The 21,362-nt window shown below is 37.7% G+C and overlaps 1 protein-coding gene across 1 annotated transcript in view; it reads right to left on the bottom strand.

Moving 5' to 3' along the window:
• Positions 1-15,004, bottom strand: part of cntn1a (contactin 1a) — a 129,902-nt gene extending 114,898 nt beyond the window's left edge. The window contains exon 1 of the mRNA XM_022672333.2: positions 14,900-15,004. The gene's annotated coding sequence lies outside the window, so the exon portion shown is untranslated. The remainder of the gene's footprint in view (positions 1-14,899) is intronic.
• Positions 15,005-21,362: the final 6,358 nt, after the last annotated feature.

Here is a 21,362-nt window from a genome sequence, read left to right as displayed (position 1 = left end):
CTGGACTTGTAAGTGTCATTGGTGGGGGGCAGTTAACTGAGCCTTGTCTCACATGGCTTACAGTAATCAGGACAGATACTACAGTGAAATTAAACACAGTAGAACACACAAGCAGCTCACATTCCACAGCCTGATACATTTACCACGGCCAACATGGACACGCACAAGTCCAACCACTCCGAGGGCAGATTTAAATCAGTTAAAGGGCACATTGTCAAGGACTCTGAATTGATCACCAGCCAATTCAGAGTCATGTAGGATTTAATGGCTTTAACAAGCACTGCATTTTCAAGGTTACCTTTCTAATAACCTTGTAGATTGATTTAATGAGGTGTAAGATCTGACGAATGCAGTAACGATTTATCTATCTCTGATCATGTTTATAATAAAAAAGAGTTAATTAAACTGTTGTTGTGTAAACAAAACTCAATTAAGCTGAATAAACGTAACTGATTCAAGTTGCCAACTAGCTTTGACTCAGCTGAATAAACATAAAATTCTATATATTTACAACTTAACTGAGTCAAAGCAAAATGATGACTGAGTTAATTTTTTTCAGTGTTTAATCAGTAGGGATAAATGCTATTCCTCACAAGAAATTGTTGATACTCTCACCAATACTGACACCTTAGCCCTTTTCTGTCTTGTTTTCTTCCTTTCTTGGTCCTTCCTGTTCCTGTCCTGCTTTCCTGCCTGTCTGTTTCTGTGATTTCCCCAGTCTGCTTTGGTTTCACCTTCACGTGCTTATGAAGCACATGGCGCTCTCTTTTGTTGCTGTCTTGTCTCCAGCCTTAGCTCCGCCCTGTCATTAGTGTTCACACCTGTGTCTGGTTTGTTACCCCGGCCCCTTGTTATCTCCCCCAGTTGTTCCTTGTTTCCCCAGTTCTACAAATACCCCATGTTTCCTTTGTTTGCTTGCATTGCTGATCAATGTAGTTTTAATATACTTGTGGTTTTGTTAGAACTATCTTTGTCTAGCTAGTCAATTGTTTCCTAGTTTTTAGTATTGTCTGTTTCAATTTTCTTTCTTATTCTTTATGGAGTCAAATGCAAGCTTCTTGCATTTGCATCCTACCTCCAAGTCGGAGTCATAATATATACTATAGATGGGCATTATGATAATACTTTATCGTATAGTGATACACAATATACCTTTTTTTAAGCACACTGTGGTTCCTATTAGAGCTTAAACAGACCATCTACACCTTTCTTCACTAACAAAAACAAAAAATTGGTTAATTTGATGAAATGCAGCAGATTGATTGTTTTATTGATGTTTCAGTAAAGTACATCATTTTACTTTCTACAAAATTTAAGGAATATCCTGATCAACTACTATGATATGTATTGTATCGGCAACTTCTTGCAAATACAAAGCAATAATGATAAATACTGTGTATTGTGAAAATGTCTTTAAATATTGTTATACAATATTTTTGCCATATCGCCCAGACTTACCAAACAATCATTTCTATTAATAATGTTAAAGATGTAATAAGGTGAATTTAGATATGTTTCTAACTACATTTTATAACCATAGTTGGACTAATGGATCTGCAAAACATGAGCAGGTATTAAGACAGAATATATCTGAGGAAAGTGGCCCAGAAAAGAGAAATCGTCCTCAGCATTTTGTTTTACCCGCCAGAACATCGGTAGTTACCTCTAACAAGCAGAATGACATTTTTTCACTTTTCCAGTGATATAGCCCTTAAACACTAGTTTTTAAATAGATATGGAACCCATTTAAGTCAGTACAGAAATGGCCTCTCCAGGTGCACTACTAACCAGAAAGTCCTCTCGAGAGTCAGCCTAGCACAGTGAGGCTTAGCAGTGCTATCAAACACTGATAATGACACTCCAAGCTCCACAGTGCAGTTGAGCATGGTGATAAAAAGACTCATATAGCTGGTACCTGGAGTTTGATAACATTAAATGTGGTTGATTCCAAAAAGTAAAGTTCATTTCTTCCAGATAATTAGCGCAGCATTTAATGAAGCCTGCATGATGATGCATTACCAATATTGCCAGGAAAGGTCAATGTGGCATCCAGCCTTGCCTTTGGTTGATATCAGCAATCACAACACTGAATTTGATTATTTTTTTGTAAACAGTATTAGACCCTACAGGAAAAATCTTCACCATTTATTTAGTCCAACATGAAGAACCTTTTAACAGTATCTTCTAATGAATGTAAGTGGATTATTGAAATCAATACGCTATGAAACACAGAGATGTTGTCTAAGGTGCCTTTTAAGTTCCAGCTGACTGATCCGGTTTGGCTGCATCCAAATGACTTGCCACAGTGAAATCAGTGAAAAGATCTTCAGACTGAAATGAGCAGTGGGGAGGGCAAATCCTTTGTAATCGACTTCTAAATCAGTCCCTCATTTCCCTTAAGACCTCCATTGTATCACAAGGGCTAAAAATACTGATTCTCCTCCAGCATGAAGGATGAACTTCTCGACACTTCAATATGAAAGCTACATTAACCCATTTACAATAAAGAACCAAATAGGATGTTTTATATGCGGGCTGTTGGAGACTCCAGTGTTTTTGGTTGGAAGTTTAAAGAGCATTACATTATGTACTGTACATTAGACCACATATTGGGGTGAGACAAAATATCTTATGACATATCGTATTGTTTTTGTTTGTGATACATTGTTGATACGTGGTATTAAATATCAATATCCCCCGCCAGTCGCTCCCCCAATTTGACTGACTAAAGTTCCTGCTTTATTACTCCATGCAGTGGTGCTGATCAAACATAGTTAACAGATTAACAGAGTGATTAGATGTCAAATTATGCGAAACTGACACCAATAAATGCATATTTCCTGGTATTTACATATTAAGGACTATTTTATCCTCTTTAGTAACACAGATGCTGTGAAGTACTTTAGAGAATTGCCTTGTAATTTATTGAGTATCACAGAATCACAATACATTGAAAAAAAATATTGGCTCAGCTAAACTTAGTCAAGTAATCTTTTTTATTTGCCTTAAGGTGTAAATAAATACATTTTTTAGTTAATTCAACTAAATCAAAGCTATATGATAACTTGAACCAGTTAAGTTTATTCAACTCAACTGAGTTTTAATCACAAAATAACAGTTTAATTAACTCAACTGTTTTTTTTTTCAAAAAAACATATATATAGGTATTCTCCACATATTTAGCATATTTCTAAAGATCTGCTAATACTGACAGAATAAAGGTAACTTACTCTCACAGCCTACAACACGGAGACCTGGCAATCAATACAGTTTATGTATATATTCTTATGTATATAATCATATACATTATGTACACTTCTGTACATTCAATACACTATGGGCCTAGGATAAGGTAGCTTTAGGCAACAGACAACACAAAGATGGTAAGTAAGTCAGAGGCCACACCCAATATGCAAATATATGGTGCCAGAATCCTATGGGAATGTAGTATGAACCAACACTGTAGAAATCACTTTTTAGAGTATAGTTTAATCTCATTTCATGATAATATTGTATCGTGAGATGCCCTGTGATTTTCATCTCTGATGTGCATGTTACAGACACATACCTTATATCTACAGCCAGAATTTCCAAAAAGTTGGGATGCTGTGTAAAATGTAAATAAAACAGAATTCAATATTTTGCAAATCACACAGACACACATTTTATTTAGAATAGAAAACAGAAAACAAATCAGATATTAAAATTTCATTATTAGTATAATTTTGTAAAAAAAAATACTTATTTAGAACTGAGTGCATGCAGTGAATCATCAGGTACAGACTTATGCCTGTGTTTAATGCAGCACTGAATTCTGATTCTCCCTTTTTTTACGATATTATGTACTGCAGATGGTGGGATATTTTAAGTCTTCACAACTTTATGCTGAAGAAAATCATTCAGAATTTTTGTTCCACAATTATTAGAGCGGATTGTCAAACCTCTGCCAAACTTTATTCTAAAAGACTTTGCCTGTTTAAAATGCTATTTTTATACCTAATCATGTGAGTTACCATATTTTTTGCACTAGAAGGCGCACCGCATTATAAGGCACACTATCAATAAACGTCTATTTTCTGGTCTATTTTCATACATAAGGTGCACCAGTACAGTACTTGCAAATTACAAATGAATTGTTGCAAATGACTTGCATCACTTATTATTTTTTAGCTTTTTGTTCCCAAATTTTTTGAGATGTGTTAAATGTTTTTAAATAAACAGTAAAATGTTTCAGTTTTAACATCCAATATGCATTCTATGTTCTATTGTGTATAGAATATGGGTCTACAAATTTTGCAAACCATTGTATTCTGATTTTATTTACGTTTACTCATATTTTACACAGCGTTCTAACTTTCTTGTAACTGGGGTTGTATAACTGATTTCCATCAATGAACCAATCACTTGAATGTCCAAGTCTTAAACCCATTATCCTAATAGGAGGACAGTAATCTGATTGATACAGCACCACAACGCTGGCATCCAGACAACCCTGATGGACAGCCTGGTTGTCTAAAGGGGATTAGTGCGTTTATCTAAGAGGAGCATCTCCTAGATAACGATCATCCAGACAGTGCCTGAAACGCTCTTACGCTCTCTTGCCAGCATGAATAAATTTGGCCAGACATTAAACAAAGACTCTTACCAGTATAATAACCTTCTCATGATGGTAATCTAATCTTATATCGTTTATAAATCTTAAGATTCAGACTCAGATTAGGTGGGGTAAGTCTGGGCTTCCTGTTTTTTTCTCCAAGAGCGAGAAAAGAGTTTAGGTTTATTAGCTTAATGAGATATTTATGAGTCTAAACATCAGTGAAGCTGCTATCTTCAGCCAGCCGGAAGATACACATGGTGTAAAATTATGACCTGGAGAGTTTGATGAGTCACATTCACTCACAGATTCCAAAAAGAGAGAGAGGGTGTAGTGGGGAAAAGTAGAAGAAAACAACAAGGCAGCCTTGGCTTCTCACAATAATTAGGTTATTAACTTATCGCCCAATTTACTGTACAATATATGGACTTCTATAACTTCTATCAATTTTTGCTGACCTCAATAGAGCCCGTAACATGATCATGTCTTTTTATGGTACTGTCATAATAAGAATCCTAATAATATTAGTGGATTGAAACAGTCTAACAATAATATTGTTTGTTACAATTTTATATTTCTGTAACAACACAGCTGTGTTCAAACTGCCAGCCCAAATTCAGCATATCTAGATTGACTTCAAATTGATTTTTGATAGTCTAGACAGCAACAAACTCCATTAAATCCGGTCAGTTTGTACAGATTGGTCTCAGTATGGATGCTCTGGAAGTAGAAATTGGATTTGACAGTGTTTTTCATGTAATTCAAACAACAACCTTATCAAATCCAGCGTGACAAAAGTGCAGAGCTCCAAGAAAACAGCAATGGTTAGCTATCGATTCCAACCTCAAAAACACATCAACTTATTCTTTACAACAGAGGTAACGCTTGGTCTTCCTTTCCGGGGGGCGGTCATGATAAGAGCCAGTTTCATCATAACGTTTTCGATTGACTTCAGCCTTCAACACTTAGGCCTAGCAGCTGCAACAACATATATACTTAAAGAGAACACATAGAGGAAGGTAGCCTGGGAGGAATAGCTGCTCATGGATGGTGGGTCGACACCCACGCACAACAGCCAATAGGAAAGGAGTTTTTCTCATTAATGCTGCACTACACAAACATAAGATAGACCTTACTGTATTTCGCTGCAGTCAGTGTAACACAACTGAATCAATCCATTTTAACTCAAACTGTGCCCAAAATGATCTGAGTTTGTATCTGAAATAATTCTTTTTTGAGTTAGTTTGATCTTATCTGATTAAGTGTTCCCAAATTTCTGTGGAATTAAAGTTACAATAACTGAATTCATTCAAGTAGTAAAGCAGTTACATTTTACCTCGTTCTCATTCAGAATATTGCATTACTTCAACTACTGCTCAAATACACCACATTTTACAGTGTATATCAGGGGTATATCAGTGTATATCATCGGCAATAGGCAATAGGCATAAAACAGCTGGCCCGTGAGGTTGTTTAAACTATAATAAACAATAATTCCGTCAATGACTTTCTGTCGCGCTCAGCATTACTTTAGTTTCTGCCAGTTCTCGTTTTTCCGCCTGTTCTTGGGCTCCCTATCTCCTTAAAAGGGCGTTTTTTTCCCAGCCGTGTCCCAATTCACTAGCCGGGGCAGCGGTAGTGTATTGAACCGCGACCCTGACAACACGGGTTTGATCCCGCATGAGAAGCGGTTGTGTTTGTTTATTTATTTATTTTTTTCTTTCTTCTTGGGTTTACCTGCTTTGAGATCAACTGTTCTGCAATTGGGTTCAACAACCCTCTGGGCTGGAGAGCTACTAGTCTGTAGCACTCCATTCCCTTACACTTCATTTTCCAAAACAGATTTTTTTTTTTTTGGCCTGCCACGTAATGATTTGGAAAATATCTGACCCTTGGCAAAACTTAATTGTCGACCCCTGGTGTGTATTATATTGTAACTGATAATATCTATTATATTGCCAAGCTCTAGTCTAAGAGGTTTAGTGACAGACCAACAGCTATGGCAGCCAAGAGACTTAAAAAAAGAAAAGAAAAAAAGGCAAAAGCTTCTCTTTGACATCTCACTCCATTCAGACAGTGGCGGGGTTGGTGCGCAGTTCAGCATGTAACATAACACAGTTCCAGTAAAAAGGGGACACCTGCACTGATGTGGGAGTGGAGGGGGGATGAGAGGAACAGCAGAACAGAATGGCTTTATAGCATTAGTCTCAGCGACTCACAGGGGGAGAGCAGAATCAGAATGAAAAGCATGACGGTGTGGGCAGAGCGTATGGTCACGATATGGAAACCCCACATAGATGAAGCATGGGAGGCTTCCAGAATAACACACTCACTCTACCACACACACACAAATCACCCACTCACAAAACACAAACCCGTATGTCTCTCCAGGAAACACACACCCCTACACACACATTCTGCAGCCAAGGTTTTATCCCCCTGGACACCCAGGACCTATAAGCACTCCCTCCTTCAGTTAAACTCACTTGGCGTGAATCCTCTTGCCCTCTCCTGATGTGGACAGAGGGGATGCGTGTCAGTGAGGGGTACTCATTTCATGCACAACAATTCCATTAGTGAAAGTATTGATCGACACCCCGGAATCGCTGACTAATCTACAGCGGTCATCAGGAAAACAGGCGTTTTATGTGTCACATGTTCCGTGCTTATGGGCCTTCTTACACAGAGCACACGTGAGTAGAGCCCTGTCACAATAACCAATTTTTGGATGATTTGTTGCCCCAAAAATATCTGTGATTACCTATATTATAGCTATTTTCAAACCTTTATTGCCTTGATATAATGATACAATAATATCATAATACAGAATGCACAAATAACTTTCAATTATTAAGAATGTTCTGCCATGTTTAAATGTACTTATTAAATAAAATGCACACAATATTTGGCAGCTAAAATATTTGACTAAAAATTATCAAAAAAAAAAGCACTTTCAGTGTTCAAATAGCGTATTTTTTGCACTATAAGGCACACTTAAAATCCTTTAATTTTCCCCAAAATTGACAGTGCGCCTTTAAATCCAGTGCATCTTCTGTATTCATTTTTCCAGTCAGGTTGTAAAGAGCAGTAAAGCCTCTCTGCCAAAATGCAGTGTTATTATTCAGGAGTTTCAGTTTAGTTCTCCAGCACCAGGGCTGGAGCAGCATTAGCATTACCCCTAACCGCTATTTCCCCAAACGGAGGTGAGTATTTTCTGACTGTAGCCTGCTGCTAACCCTAGCTGGCACTGCTGGAGTAGCATTAGCATTACCCGCTAACCGCGCACGCTATTTCCCCGTTCAGAGGGGAGAGCTGTCATCCTGTAGCCTGCAGCTAACACAGCTAGCACTGCTAATGCTTCAGCCTAGTGCTGGAGTAATTCGGGAATCTAAGCTTACTGTAAATAAACAGAAGCGCTGTTCTCACCCAAATAAACAGTTTTCAGGAAAGAAATCTGTGTAGATTTACATCCAGCACTTGTTAGACTTTAAAAGAAAAGCTTTTTTTTATTAATTTATCTTTACTTAGTTAGCTATAGGGGCATAGTGTTGCTCATACAAAGAAATCACTATTTTTACACCATTAACAAGCTCAAAGTAGCTTCACATGTCATTGGTACACTGTAAGCCCGGAAGAGTTGAAAAAAGTTAAGTAATAGGTAATGAAAATTTAAGTTAAGATTTCTTAGAACATCAAGATATTACAACTTAAGGGGAAGTTGATTTAACTTTTTTATTTTGTAAGGTAGCCCCAGGTGAATCACTACTACTGATGATGAGTATCAGAAACTGTTTGACACACCCAGTATGCAAATAGATTGTGACAGAAGCCAATGGAAAAGACGCTGCCAATGGTAACAGACTAAACTCAGTTATTATAAGTTTGTTTAACTCAAAGATCTCAGTATGAATTTATTTGTGCCCACAAATGTTCAACTAACTTAAAATAGTTGAGTATTGTTTAGAAATATCCAATTTTATGTAAAACAGACTTAAATGATTTGAGTTCAAACAACATATGGCTTTACAGTGTAGAATTCTGAGGGCCCTGACATCTGTGACAGGCCTAGTACATGTATGTCTGTATTTATGTGCTTAGTTATGATGTGCAGCATATACTGCACATGCTCACCAGCTTAATAAGCTTTAAGGAGTTAACACTAATTGTTCATAACGGGTGTGTGAGTGGGGGAGGGGGGGGGATTTGTGTGAGGGTAAGTGCGACTCAGATCTCATCCCTTTTGTTTTGGCAGACATTGGCCAGCAGACAAATGAGCACTGCTACAGTCAATCCTCTGCTGCCCGCCAAATGCCAAAGCTGTCCATCAAAACCCAAGCAGCTTCTTTTTTTTCACATGCAATTAGTTATCTTTATCCAGCAGCAGTGACTCTCAAATCATATGAGACCAACCACTAATGCTAGAGATACACTGATACGGAAACTGAGGGCTGATGCTGATGTGAGGCTTGCCAAAAAAACACTTTTGGAAAACCCATGAAACACTCCTATTATCAGTGAAATAATACACACATAGTTTTTAAGATTTTTTTTTTATCAATCAACATTTCCATGGTTACAAGCTGGCCCATTTTAGCATTGCTAGCCAGTAGTTTATACTAGAGCTTAGATTTGGCCCAAAAAATCCAGCCCGACCTGCCCCGAACCTTTGCACATTCTGCCCAAGCCCGACCCGCCCTATAAACTGTTTTTGTGAGCCCAAGCCCGATTTAAACAAGACATTTTTTTTTTTGTAAGTTGAGCGTTGAAACTCAGCTTTAAAAAAATTGGGCTGTTTGAATGAGCAAAATCCTTTCAGAATGATGATAATTAACACTGCAACACTGAAGAAGCATAGACCTATTATTTGAGAAAAATGTTTGTTTAGAACAGATCTCCCCGTCTACTCTAGTATAATTAACAATGTTAAAGAATATAAAACACTTTCTAAACAAACAAATTGCTTTATTTTAAACACATAGCCGTAGTGCAAAACACATAAAATAACAAACAAAATATTTTTAAAAAATCAAGAACATACTACTGCAACAAAATAAAAATTTAATTCTGTTATGATCCAGAATGTCATGATACTAATAATGCACTCCGAATATCTCCATATATCCAGGATATATTCGAATATCCGAATATATCCATATATCTAGTAGATCTATAATGGGAAATGAGAACAGTGTAAATGTTTCTTTTGCTAAATACAGCAAAAAAGTAGTACTCTGATGTGATAATTAGGGGTGGTGATCTGGCACAATATTTCAGGTTATAATATCGTTTACTATATTTAAAAATATTGGTGATATTTTTGCGTACAATACGATACGGCACACACCGATTAGACTCGCTGCTAATGCTACAAACAGCAACCTTCAAAGCACTGTGCTTACCTGATCGCAGTAAAAGCAGTAAAGTTCAAAGTGGTATCAATTGGTAAAAAACGAGAACGCTTTATAAAGCTCAAGCAACCACAAGATATGATTTCTTCCACTCAAAAAGCAGTGCAGTAAAAATAAGGATATTTATAGACATAAGCGTGGAACCCAGCCATAGTTCTTCAGCAGCTGATGCACACTACAATAATGTCACATTGCTCCTCCTAATAGCATGTTGTCTCTTGAAGTATTCTTGGAATTAATGGTGGCCATTATATGAACACACCCCAATCTAAGTTGGGGTGCAGGTTTTCTTATAAATTGCAGTTCTGGATCTGTGAACATTAGAGTTCTAGTGTGATCAACAGCATGTGGAACTGGTAAACATTTAACAGGAAATACCACATCTGAAACTCCTCAACTCAGTCCTAAAGCAGATGCAGAAGCAGAAATAGTTCATGGTCAAGATAATCATACTGATCATACTTTACTTTAAATCAGTATGCCTGTCACAATAATTACATTAATACCTTATCAAAGAATATATGGACATGACCTTAAAAGACTTTTGCTGACCTGTATATTAGCAAGAAGCTCCTATTAACCAGACACACTTGACAAAAAATATTTATTTGCTTATCTTAACTTAGTCAAGTTCTCATTTAAATTTGACTCAATTAACTTGTAAATATATAACATTTTAAGTTCAATCAACTAAACTCAGTCGAGTTCTCATTTAATTTGACTCAATTAAGTTGTAAATACATAGAATTTTAGGTTTATTCAACTTAAATGAGTCAAAGCTAGATGATAACTTGAATCAGTTAAGTTTATTTAACTTTACTGAGTTTTGTTCACACAACAATAGTTTAATCAGCTCAACAGTTTTTACAAGTATTGGGGGCTTAAAGACTTATATTTAGGAGTTTTCTCAACATATCTAGCATTTTTTTACAGAACTGCCCATTTTGACAGTGCTGCGGCAGCATAAGAGTAAACTCTGCAACTCCAGTCCAATCTGTAGCTGAAGCCTGGCAAACACAACATATATAAATCTAAACCATGCCTAGGAAAAGGTAGCTTTGGGTAACAGACAACACAAAGATGGTAAGTAAGGGAGAGGCCACACCCCCACTATGCAAATATATGGTGCCAGAAGCCTTATGAGAAAGCTGTATGAACCAACACTGTAGAAAGAGCATTGACACGTGCAGTTTACTAAAATCTGGTTCAAATCACATTTTTTCATTGGCTCAAAAAACATTTTTAATTCAAGTTTTTAGGTTGAAGTTCTCTTAACTAATTTTACTGAGTTGTACTGATCAGTAAGTTCAATCAAATTCATAATATTGGTTGACTAAAACACAAAATCAATTTTTAGTGTGTTGTATATTGACTAAAACATAAATGTATTTAATTTCATTTCATTTAAAAAACTTACATTCCACTTCAAATATTTGAATATTACTAATATACAAGTTAAAATTAGTGTCTCATCATGCACCCAGAAGGAATTAACCAATAGGAATAAAACTTGTGGATAGTGGATAGTTGTGCCAGACCATCATGTAGTGACTCAGAATGGCAGCAGGTCACCTTCAGTAACAAGTCCTGCTTTCATCTTGACGAAAACCAGCAAATGTGCACAAGATCAACAGATTGTTATCGCATGACCAGGAGGCCTGGTTTAATGGTGTGGGGTGCTTTTTTCTGCAATAGCAATTTGACAACCCAATGTTACGATAATAAGGTACTGCAATCAGCAGCCTTACTTCTTTTAAATGTACATTCTATGCGCAGTTTCAGCAGGACAATGCTCATCCACATACTGCAGCCACCTGAAGAGCTTGGCTTAAAGACACAGGTAGTCTGTCATGACCAGACGCATCGCCAGATCTTTCCTTTATTGAAACGTCTGCAATGTTGCATTACACACTAATTGTGATTGTGTAGCTCCACAATACTTCACAGCATCTGTGTTACTCAAGAGGATAAAATACTAATAAATAAGCAAATACCAGGAATTATGGATTTATTTGCCAATCAATATTCTTCAACCAATTTTACCCTACTCATTTAATTAGCACCACCAAGTGGACTAATAAAGCAGTAACTTTTGGGGGGTGAGTCTTAGGAAGTTTAGAGTGGCTGTGTTTCAGTAACAATATTGATATTATATACAACAAAAACAATATGATATATCGATATATTTTCCCATCCCTAGTCTTAAAAACACAATAATATAATTCATCACAATTATTTTTCAGACAAAATATCGTCCAAACTAAAATAGTTATTATGGCAAGCCTAGAAATCACCATCTCCTTTACTAAACCTTCAGAGCACAGGGTTCACGACGACCACCGGGTTGCAGATGACAGCAGAGAACAGGGGCTTGCTGCTGCTGACATTTATCAGCTTCACATTCCTGCTGTTTCAAAGCATGGAGGGCAACAGGTCGCAACTAATGTCACAAATCCAATACGCAGTGTGACGTCCAGGCTTGACACTGGAATACCGAAATGTTAAAAAAAATACCCTGAAAACGAAATTTGCCCTGAGGAAAAGCATAAAACATCAGACTTGGCTCTGAATGACCAGCAAAAAAACATGCCAAGAAGACTACAAGCCACTGCCTGAACTGCTTTTCACCCATATGCACTCCTGTCTGACTGTACTGACCTTAATGTAATGAGTGCAAGCCGACCGTCCAGTATAATCATCTCCCCCCCTGAGAGAAAATGCACAGGCATAAGCCCCATCCCAGCAGGAGTCATAAAAAAAGAGCTTTTTTCCCCCTAACCTCCATGTCTTTAGAGCGTGTGGACTACCCTTAGGGCACTGGGGGGAGGCAAGATGGCAGCCTAAGAAGGGTTTTAAGCTATCTCAAGAGGACACTCTCTACACTACAGAGAGATACAGCCAATTAAAGCAGGCTTTAACTGATCGTTCATCTCAAGCATACACATTTATTTAAGTGTGCTCCTCCACAGTGTGATGCTGAGTCTGGATGTCTGCACTACTTATGTTATGCATAGCTGAGCTGCCTCTGGACTGCTGTGTGACTGACAGGGATGGGTCATATGCTTTTTCAAGGGCAAACTTTGTCTCGTTAGACTGTTAGACTGACTGACATACAGAGGTCTAAGAAACTGTGGCATGGCATTCTTACAGCACATCAAATGCACTTCTCTGTGACATGCCTCCTGAACCATCCAGCAAAAGACTAGTTTTTGCAGATAACTGGTTTTAGACAGTATATGATGCTCTTTTTCAATGGTCAATTTGGTTAAAACGCTGGTAATTTAAAGAACATATCATTATGCTGAGTAGCAAGCTGGCTAACTAGCTCTTGACCATCATAGTGTATCATACATTTGATTTTGGTCATTTTTGGCCATCCAGGTCATGCTAGTCAATCAGCTTGGTCTTGTTTGTTCAAACATGGTCTTACCAATTATCTAGATTGGCCAATCTGACAATGCTTATATATCAACTAAACCATCAAACTCAACCAGCTTTTAACCAGCTTAATCAGCCTGAGCAGGCCAGGCTGTGTTTTTCAGCTGGAATGCTATCAAATGTAAGAAATCTGAGAGGGTGAACCACACCTGCTGCTGCTGGCTGTGGGCTTGGGATCACTTTGTCTGAGCTGATGGAGAAAATAGTCACTTCTTATCAGTACTGGTGGGATGAGGCTAAGCAGGGGAGGGGGTCAGGCTCATGGTACACCCGGGGCTACTACATGACGTGTAATATTTCTAAGCCCTAATGTCCATTCCTGGGCTGTGTCTGCATGCCTGGAGGTCCTCAGACTCGCATATGTAGCAAGCTGCCTAGACAGAGACTCCCATAGAGCACTGCAGCTGGGAGATATGCCACCTATCTATCTATATGGCTATCTAGCTGTCTATATCTATCTAAATATTGTTCTCTCTTTTTATCTATCTATCTGTGTCTAAAATCTGCCTAAATATCTCTATATATCTACCTTTCTCTCCTTGCTATCTATATGACAGTCTTTCTGGCTACATGTTTTTGGTCTATCTATCAATATTTCTATCCATCTATATATCTATATGTCTTCCTAGCTTTCTATATCTGTCAGTCTTTCAGTCTACCTGTTTTTGGTGTGTCTGTCTATTTATCTATCTAGTCTACCTGTTTTGGGCTATATCTCAAATTATCTGTCTATCTATCTGTCTATCTATCTATCTATTTATATGTCTATCTATCTGTCTATCTATCTATCTATCTATCTATCTATCTATCTGTCTGTCTGTCTGTCTGTCTGTCTTTCTAGCTATCTATATGTGTCAGTCTTTCAGTCTACCTGTTTTGGAGTATCTCTCTAATTATCTATCTATCTAATCTAATCTAATATCCATCAGTAAAAAAGCATCAGTAAATCTGTTCCTGATCACCCATCTCTCCACCGGTACTGCTGCTGGGTGCTGATGGAGAGTGTGTCAGTGCACACACACACACACACACACACACACACACACACACACACACACGCAGGTTCTACACTGCTTCTTCCACCCACTAACTGTGCTGCCCAGAGCATTACTATTTCAGGACAGGTGCAAAAACCAACTGGCCCAAGCACACAGCAAGCTAAGCCGGCCTCACATCCAAGACACCCCGGACCGGAGGAGCTCCCAGCAGCACATGATGATAAATAAGTGTGACCCTGACACCAGCCCAGTGAACACAGTGAAACACATCAGAAACAGTCCAGTAAACACCTCTCTCTAACGGTCACAACACACCACAACTGCTCTGCATTGCGGTACCTCCTCTCAGCAGCGCCATAACCCATCCTCCCGGACAGCGCGGCTCTCTCCCCCCGCTCCCCCCCAGCAGGCCCCTCCACAGCCGCGGTCAGGCTAAGCTCGGCCCGGTAACGCGTCCTTACCTGCGGAGACACGGCCGATCCGTCCGGCGCGTACCCTTACCGAGCCCCACCTGCAGCAGCTCAGCTTCGCCACTCCGCCGCGCAGCGCGGGCTGCTCGGCTCCGGCGCACGCTGATTGGAGGACGCTTCGCGACGGTCTCCGGAGCTCCGTGATTGGACGGTGCGTAGCGACTGTCTTCACAGCGCGCGCTGATTGGAGGACGCTCGGAGACGGTTTCCACGCTGCTGTGATTGGAGTCGAGCGACTGTACAGCTGACAGACTGAGCTCTTCATTTCAAAGTTTTATCTAATTACTAGTTTTACTGGCTTTATTTAGAGCGTATTTATTATTCTGTTGGTAATTGTTTACATAATATTTACTAATTATTTACTAGTTAGATAGATATACAGACAGATAGATAATAATTAATATGAAAAATATATATAACATATATAATTAAATATGTATTAATACATTCGAAATAATGAATGTAATTATTATATAATAAATAATACAATACATTAAAAACAAATTAAAAAGAAATTTAAAAAATATGTATTAATTATTATAAAAATTAATACAAAATATTATAAAATATTATTATTAATGATTAATATTTTCTTTCCACGTTTTTATTCATCTACTGTATCACCACAGTCAGAAAATTATTGTACATGAACAAAGCAAAAAAAATTTTTTTGCAGATTTTCTTTGTTGACACAATTCTAGTTTTGACTTATAGTCTAAACTCAATTGTAAAGAAGACCCTTAACAATGATTTGACCCAATGACTGTATATAGAGTATATGTATGTAAAAAAAACTTTGTATAAAATATAAGTATCTAATGTGTGTGTATATTAAATGTAAGTAAACGGTTCCGCTTCATTTTTATTCATATTTACTTTTTTTATAATTAAATTATAATTAAGTTAATAAAATAATGTACTACTGATTTATTTTAGTTTTATACATTTTAGTAAAAGAGCGTTTTCTTATTGGAGAATTCTCAGATGCGCTCTCTATGGAGGGGCGGGGACTTCTCTGTGAGAGTGCTCCTATTGGACAGCGGGTCTGCCAGGCGCACGCACGTGTTGTTTATGCTAACAACAACAGAGCAGCGATTGGTCAAAAAACGCCAGAACCATCAGAAACTCACAACACCAGTGCGATATTCAGCACCACGGGTATTTTCCTCCACGGATAGACAATGAGAGTGAAGCACTGCAGCCGCGGTGTGCTGTTTTCCGCCGCTCTACATATGATGAAGATGGGAGAGACGTGCGTGAATGAATGAGAGGCAGGCTTCACCCGGACGGTGAGGGCGGCGGTCAGGAGGGGCGTGTCCTCATTAAACCCGTCACACTGCAACACATCACAGACCTGCAACACAAACACACTTATAGCGACAAGGCCTGAAAGAGAATTTAATTATGTTTATCTTACAAAAGAGGACTTTCTTTAATCATTTTTGTAACATTAGATTGACAAATGTGAACAAGTAATTCAAAGTGGTTAAACAACTCATTAAATACTAGACGTATTATTCGGTTTAGATCAGAATGCAGAAACTATTCTGAATTATTTAACAATCATTTGCTTTAGAATATTTGGTGGGGTCCCACACGGTTATACTGTAGGGTCTATAAAACTGATGTAAAGGGAGTAAAGAACCAAAGCATGATTTACAGAATCGTAGGGGTTTAATGGAAAATCCTTTTTACCGCCAGGATTGTTCCCAGTGGTGGTGAATAAATCCAGATATAAGGATCTCGATTAAGAATTTGTTGCACACTCGGACCCCCACTCATGCAGGTTTGCCATCAGCTGCCTTCGCTCAGAGGAAGCAAAATTGGCCACGCTCCCTCCCCACATCACTAAAAGAGTAATATCCGCAGCACAAAGCATCTGTGAGCTGATGTATCAGAACTGAGTCGCTGCACTTTCCTCCAAGCACACTGTAAGCTATTCAACAATGCTGCATCATCAGCAGTTTGAAAACAAAAAGGGGTCTGGCTTCACATGTGTTGGAGGAAGCATGTGTTAGGCTTCACCCTTCTGGTGTGTTGGGACATCACTAATGATAGAGGTAGTCCTAACGAGTGGGTTGGGTAATTGGCTGAGCAAAATTGGGGAGAAAATGGGGAAAAACTAGAAAAAAAAAATATTATTGCACACAAATTGTTGAATAAAATATGCTGCCTAAATGCATTCAAATCCAATCAAAGCAACTTACTGTATTATATTTTCGAGTTTTGTTGCTAAATATTGACTTAATTTTTTAAGAAAACCGCCACCAGCTGTGCCAACTACAAATCTTTAGTTTAGAAAAAATTATGTTTATTTTTTATTTATAAATATTTTCAGTTGGCCTAATTAAAGTTCTGCTGACTTTAAAATCAACAAAAAAAATGGCAATGATTCATTTTATATTATTCATATTAATACATATTTTCTGTTTATTTAATTAGCAATTTAGAAATAGGATCTTACAGCTGTTACATGTCTGTGCTGCTGTTAGTCATACGGGCTTAGGATAACATAGATATTACCAGCTCAAACCAGCAACCATATTTTCACATTGAGCAACACAAAACATAACAATTTGCTTTTATAGTTTCAAAACTGAGGCTGGGCAGTTGCTTTTCTAAAAAGAAGTATACGTTAATCAAAAGAGAAGGCAGCCTGTGGAGCATGACTACACACTGATGGTGTGTGACAGGTGAAAGGACACGCCCAATATGCAAATATATGCTTCCAGGAGCCAATGAAAAAGAGGGTACTTACTGCAGCCTGCGGAAAGGCGACATCCACCGCATCCAGCTCCTCCCACCTTGTCAGCGTCATGTCTTAGCTCCGCTCTGAACAAAAGTAAACAATGTACAGGGCAGTTTTTTTTCCCGGCTTAAATGCTGTGTGTACACTACAAGTTTGCCAGATTGAAGAGGCGTGATGTGAACAAAGTGGGCGCAGCTGGACACACTGGACGTCCAACTCCACCTTCCTGCAGGCTGCAGTCAGTAGTAGTTGGGATAAAACGGTGTTCTTGGGATAAAAAGTTTTCTTCAAAAAGTCTGTAGTGAAGTGAAAAGCCAAGAAGAATTAACTAAAGAGTAAAACTGAGCATGTGCAGTAGTGCAGAGTAGTTAACTTGGCCTCAATTAGGGTTCAACTACAGTTTGTAAATTTTGCCAACACAGATTATTTAACAAGAAACTTAATAATGTTAGTTAAAGCAATCAGTTTGCTATAGTTTTTCGCACAATTCAACATTTTAACAATTTTAAGTTTTGTTTTCTAGAGACCATTAAACGTGTTTACATCACCTTAATAATCCTGTGAAAGAATCAGATTTTATCAGTAATCAGATCAATGTGTTTACATGCACTAACATGTATAATCAAATAATAGGAAAAAAATCTAGGTTTACAGACTTCCTCATTACCTGCTGGATCACTCCCATCATGATTTCCACTGATCAGTGTTCTCAAATCTCACGCTTTGAGTGTGTGACACACGCACCTCAGCGAGTTCACACGCTCACACGCCACACACGGTATTTCTCACGCTTGCCAATCCATCGGCTGCATATTATAATGTCTTGTTGAGCCAATCAGTATATAGATCGCTCTGTTGTTAGGCAGACCTAGTCAAAGAGGGTGGAGTTTCAGCCAGAGTGTCAGGCGGAAAGAACTGTCCGATTCGAAAGTTCTGAAACACACGTTGGTGAACAACTGAAGGAGAACCTCCTGTTGACTGTTCCTGTTTATCACTATTTCTGTCTTAAATTTAGATACATAAGAATGTATTGCTATTATATACCAATGAAAGTTCTACGCAGCTGCTTAGAGGAGCTCATAGCTGCTGATTGTTGCAGTCAGAGTTTGAGGAGTCAGTGTATTAATAAAGCATTGATGTGTGCATCACCTGACCTTTCTCTAAATAGGATCCAAGTTGTACACATTAAAATAAATAAAAATATTCAGTTTATTTAAAAACTTTGTTGAGTAAGACCATTTCCCATTTTATACATGCTGTTGCATAGTCTTGTGTGTGGCATTTTTTGTTTCTTTCTGTTGCTCTTCGAGCACATGGCCCTGTGTTATATCGTCTTGTCTCCACCCTAGCCCTGCCCTAGCGTTTAGTGTTGTCACCTTGTGTCTTGTTTGTAACCCCAACCCCTTGCTTCCTTCCCCTAGGTGTTCCTTACCCTCCTTGTGTATATATGTCCCTTTGTTTAAGTGTTTCTTGTGGAGGCTTTTGTGTGCTGTGTAGCTTCTTTCTGCTTTGGGAGCTTCTCTCTGGTTTGTAGGAGTTTTGGTTGTGCTTGTTGTATGACTCTCATGTTTTTTGTAAAGCTGAATCTCTTAGTTTTCTTAGTTTTTTTTTTTTTAATCTAGTTGTTTTTGTTTCATTTTTTCTTGTCTGGCTTGGTCATTTGTTTTTACGTTTTGTTACTTGTGTTTGCTTTATTTTTTGTGTGTTATAAGGTATGCATGAGATAATGTGCACTAGTTTTCAAATAAAGGTGTAAAATGCCATGGATTAATGAGCTTAATTTACAAGAACTCTAGTGGCCTGCACAGAGCCTTACCTCAACCACTGGAATGAACTGGAAAATGATTTGCACGCCAGCCTTTCTTGCTCAACATTAGCGGCTGACCTCACAAATGGTCTTTTGTCTAAATGACTCCTACAGTCTTGTGTACTGCCTTTCCGAGAAGAGTGGAAACACTTGTAGTTGCGAAATGAGGGAGTTTTATTTTAACAGCCATGGATTTATCTGGAATCATAAAAAAGATTCTGACTAAAAACAATCAGTGTGATCATTTTACATGTTGTTCACATAAACATTAATCAACATTCAGAAACTGTTTACACCTTGTCATTTCATGTAACTAATATTTGGTTTGTAGTATCTCAACCATTATATCTGAATACACCATGGGGCTAACTGGCACTGTAAACCAAGTTTGTTTAAACTTGAATAAATAAGTCTGTTTCACAAACAACTGGAAATTTCTAAACAATACTCAACAATTTTGAGTTAGCTGAACATTTGTTGGCACAAATACATTCAAACTGGGATCTTTGAGTTGAACCAACTTATAATACCTGAGTTTAGTCTGTTGCCATTAACAGCTTCTTCTCTATAGGCTTCTGGCACAATATATTTGCATACAAGCTGTGTCCCTCATTTTCTGTGTGTAGTGATCCCTCCTGGGCTACCTTAAGAAAAGTTGTTCATCATATAATGTGGTTGTCTGCCTGGTATATGTGTTATTGGCTGGAAAAAGCATTTTTTCTGAGCTGGTAACTTTGTGTTGGCTCTGCTCTATGTTAATTGAACTTATTTAGATGTCATTGTTTATTTTCCTTAATTAGTGGTGCCACCTTTAGTTTAGAATGTTTGGATATAAAAACAGCTTTATGTCATTTTAATTTAAAAAGGTAAGTTTCAGGTACACCATATTTTGAGTGTCAAGTACTTGTGGTTTGTCTGTTGAACTTAAAGGTGAACCTTTGTACAATATCATAAGTTACCAAAAAAAACTTAATTGAAAACTTAATTCATTTGAGCTAATGAATTACCTCAAATGATTTGAGTAGGCTTAACTTACTGGGGTTTCTGTGTAACACAATTTTAAATAAATGTATGTATATATTTTTTTGCATTTGAGTAATATTAACTTACATTCAGTACACTTCACTTAAAATGATTTATTTGACTGAACAATTTAAACTAAGCTACACACTGGGAGAATAAAGGGTTCTAGGTTCAACTTAATTAAATACTTTGTTGTTTAGTCTAATTATGTCTCTTTTAAATATGAGTCTTAAACATTATCTTTTTTTAAGTAAATCTAATCTGATCCCAACCATTAAATTAATAGCATGTTCGGCCCACCCATTTGCACTGAAGTGCTTAAGTCTAAAAAAAAATGGATATTTCCAAACATTACAGAACTATTGAGTTAAACATTTGTTGTCAATTTATACATCCAAATGGAGAGTTAAATCAGCTAATAATAACTGTGTTTTGTCAGCTGCCATTGGCAGCTTCTTTTCCATTGGGTTCTGGCACCATTTATTTGCATACTGGGAGTACGCCCACAATTTCTGACATTCACTGTCAGTGTGTAGTCATTCCCCCTATGTTACCTTGGGTAAAATTGTAGCTTTTGTATTGTGAATAATTATCGGGCCATAATGCTGTAGGCTATAAAAAAAAACGCTAAGCTGTTAGCTCTGTGCAGGCTGTGTGCTATACCTTTTCACTTTATAACATTTTCTTTCTGTGTTTATATTTGAGTCTTTCAGATGTATGTTTTAGTTGAATGACATTAAAATTATGGTTAAGCACAAATGTTTTATTTACTTAAACATACAATTTGTATGCAGAGTACACCCTGGAAAGTCCAGAACAAAAGAAAATATCTATTAATTTAGTTTACGATCTATGTTAACTAAAATGTTAAGAAG

This window comes from Astyanax mexicanus, chromosome 2, assembly GCF_023375975.1.
Source record: "Astyanax mexicanus isolate ESR-SI-001 chromosome 2, AstMex3_surface, whole genome shotgun sequence".
Taxonomy (NCBI): domain Eukaryota; kingdom Metazoa; phylum Chordata; class Actinopteri; order Characiformes; family Acestrorhamphidae; genus Astyanax; species Astyanax mexicanus.
Note: the sequence above shows the minus strand (reverse complement) of the source record. Positions and strands in the feature narration are given on the sequence as shown.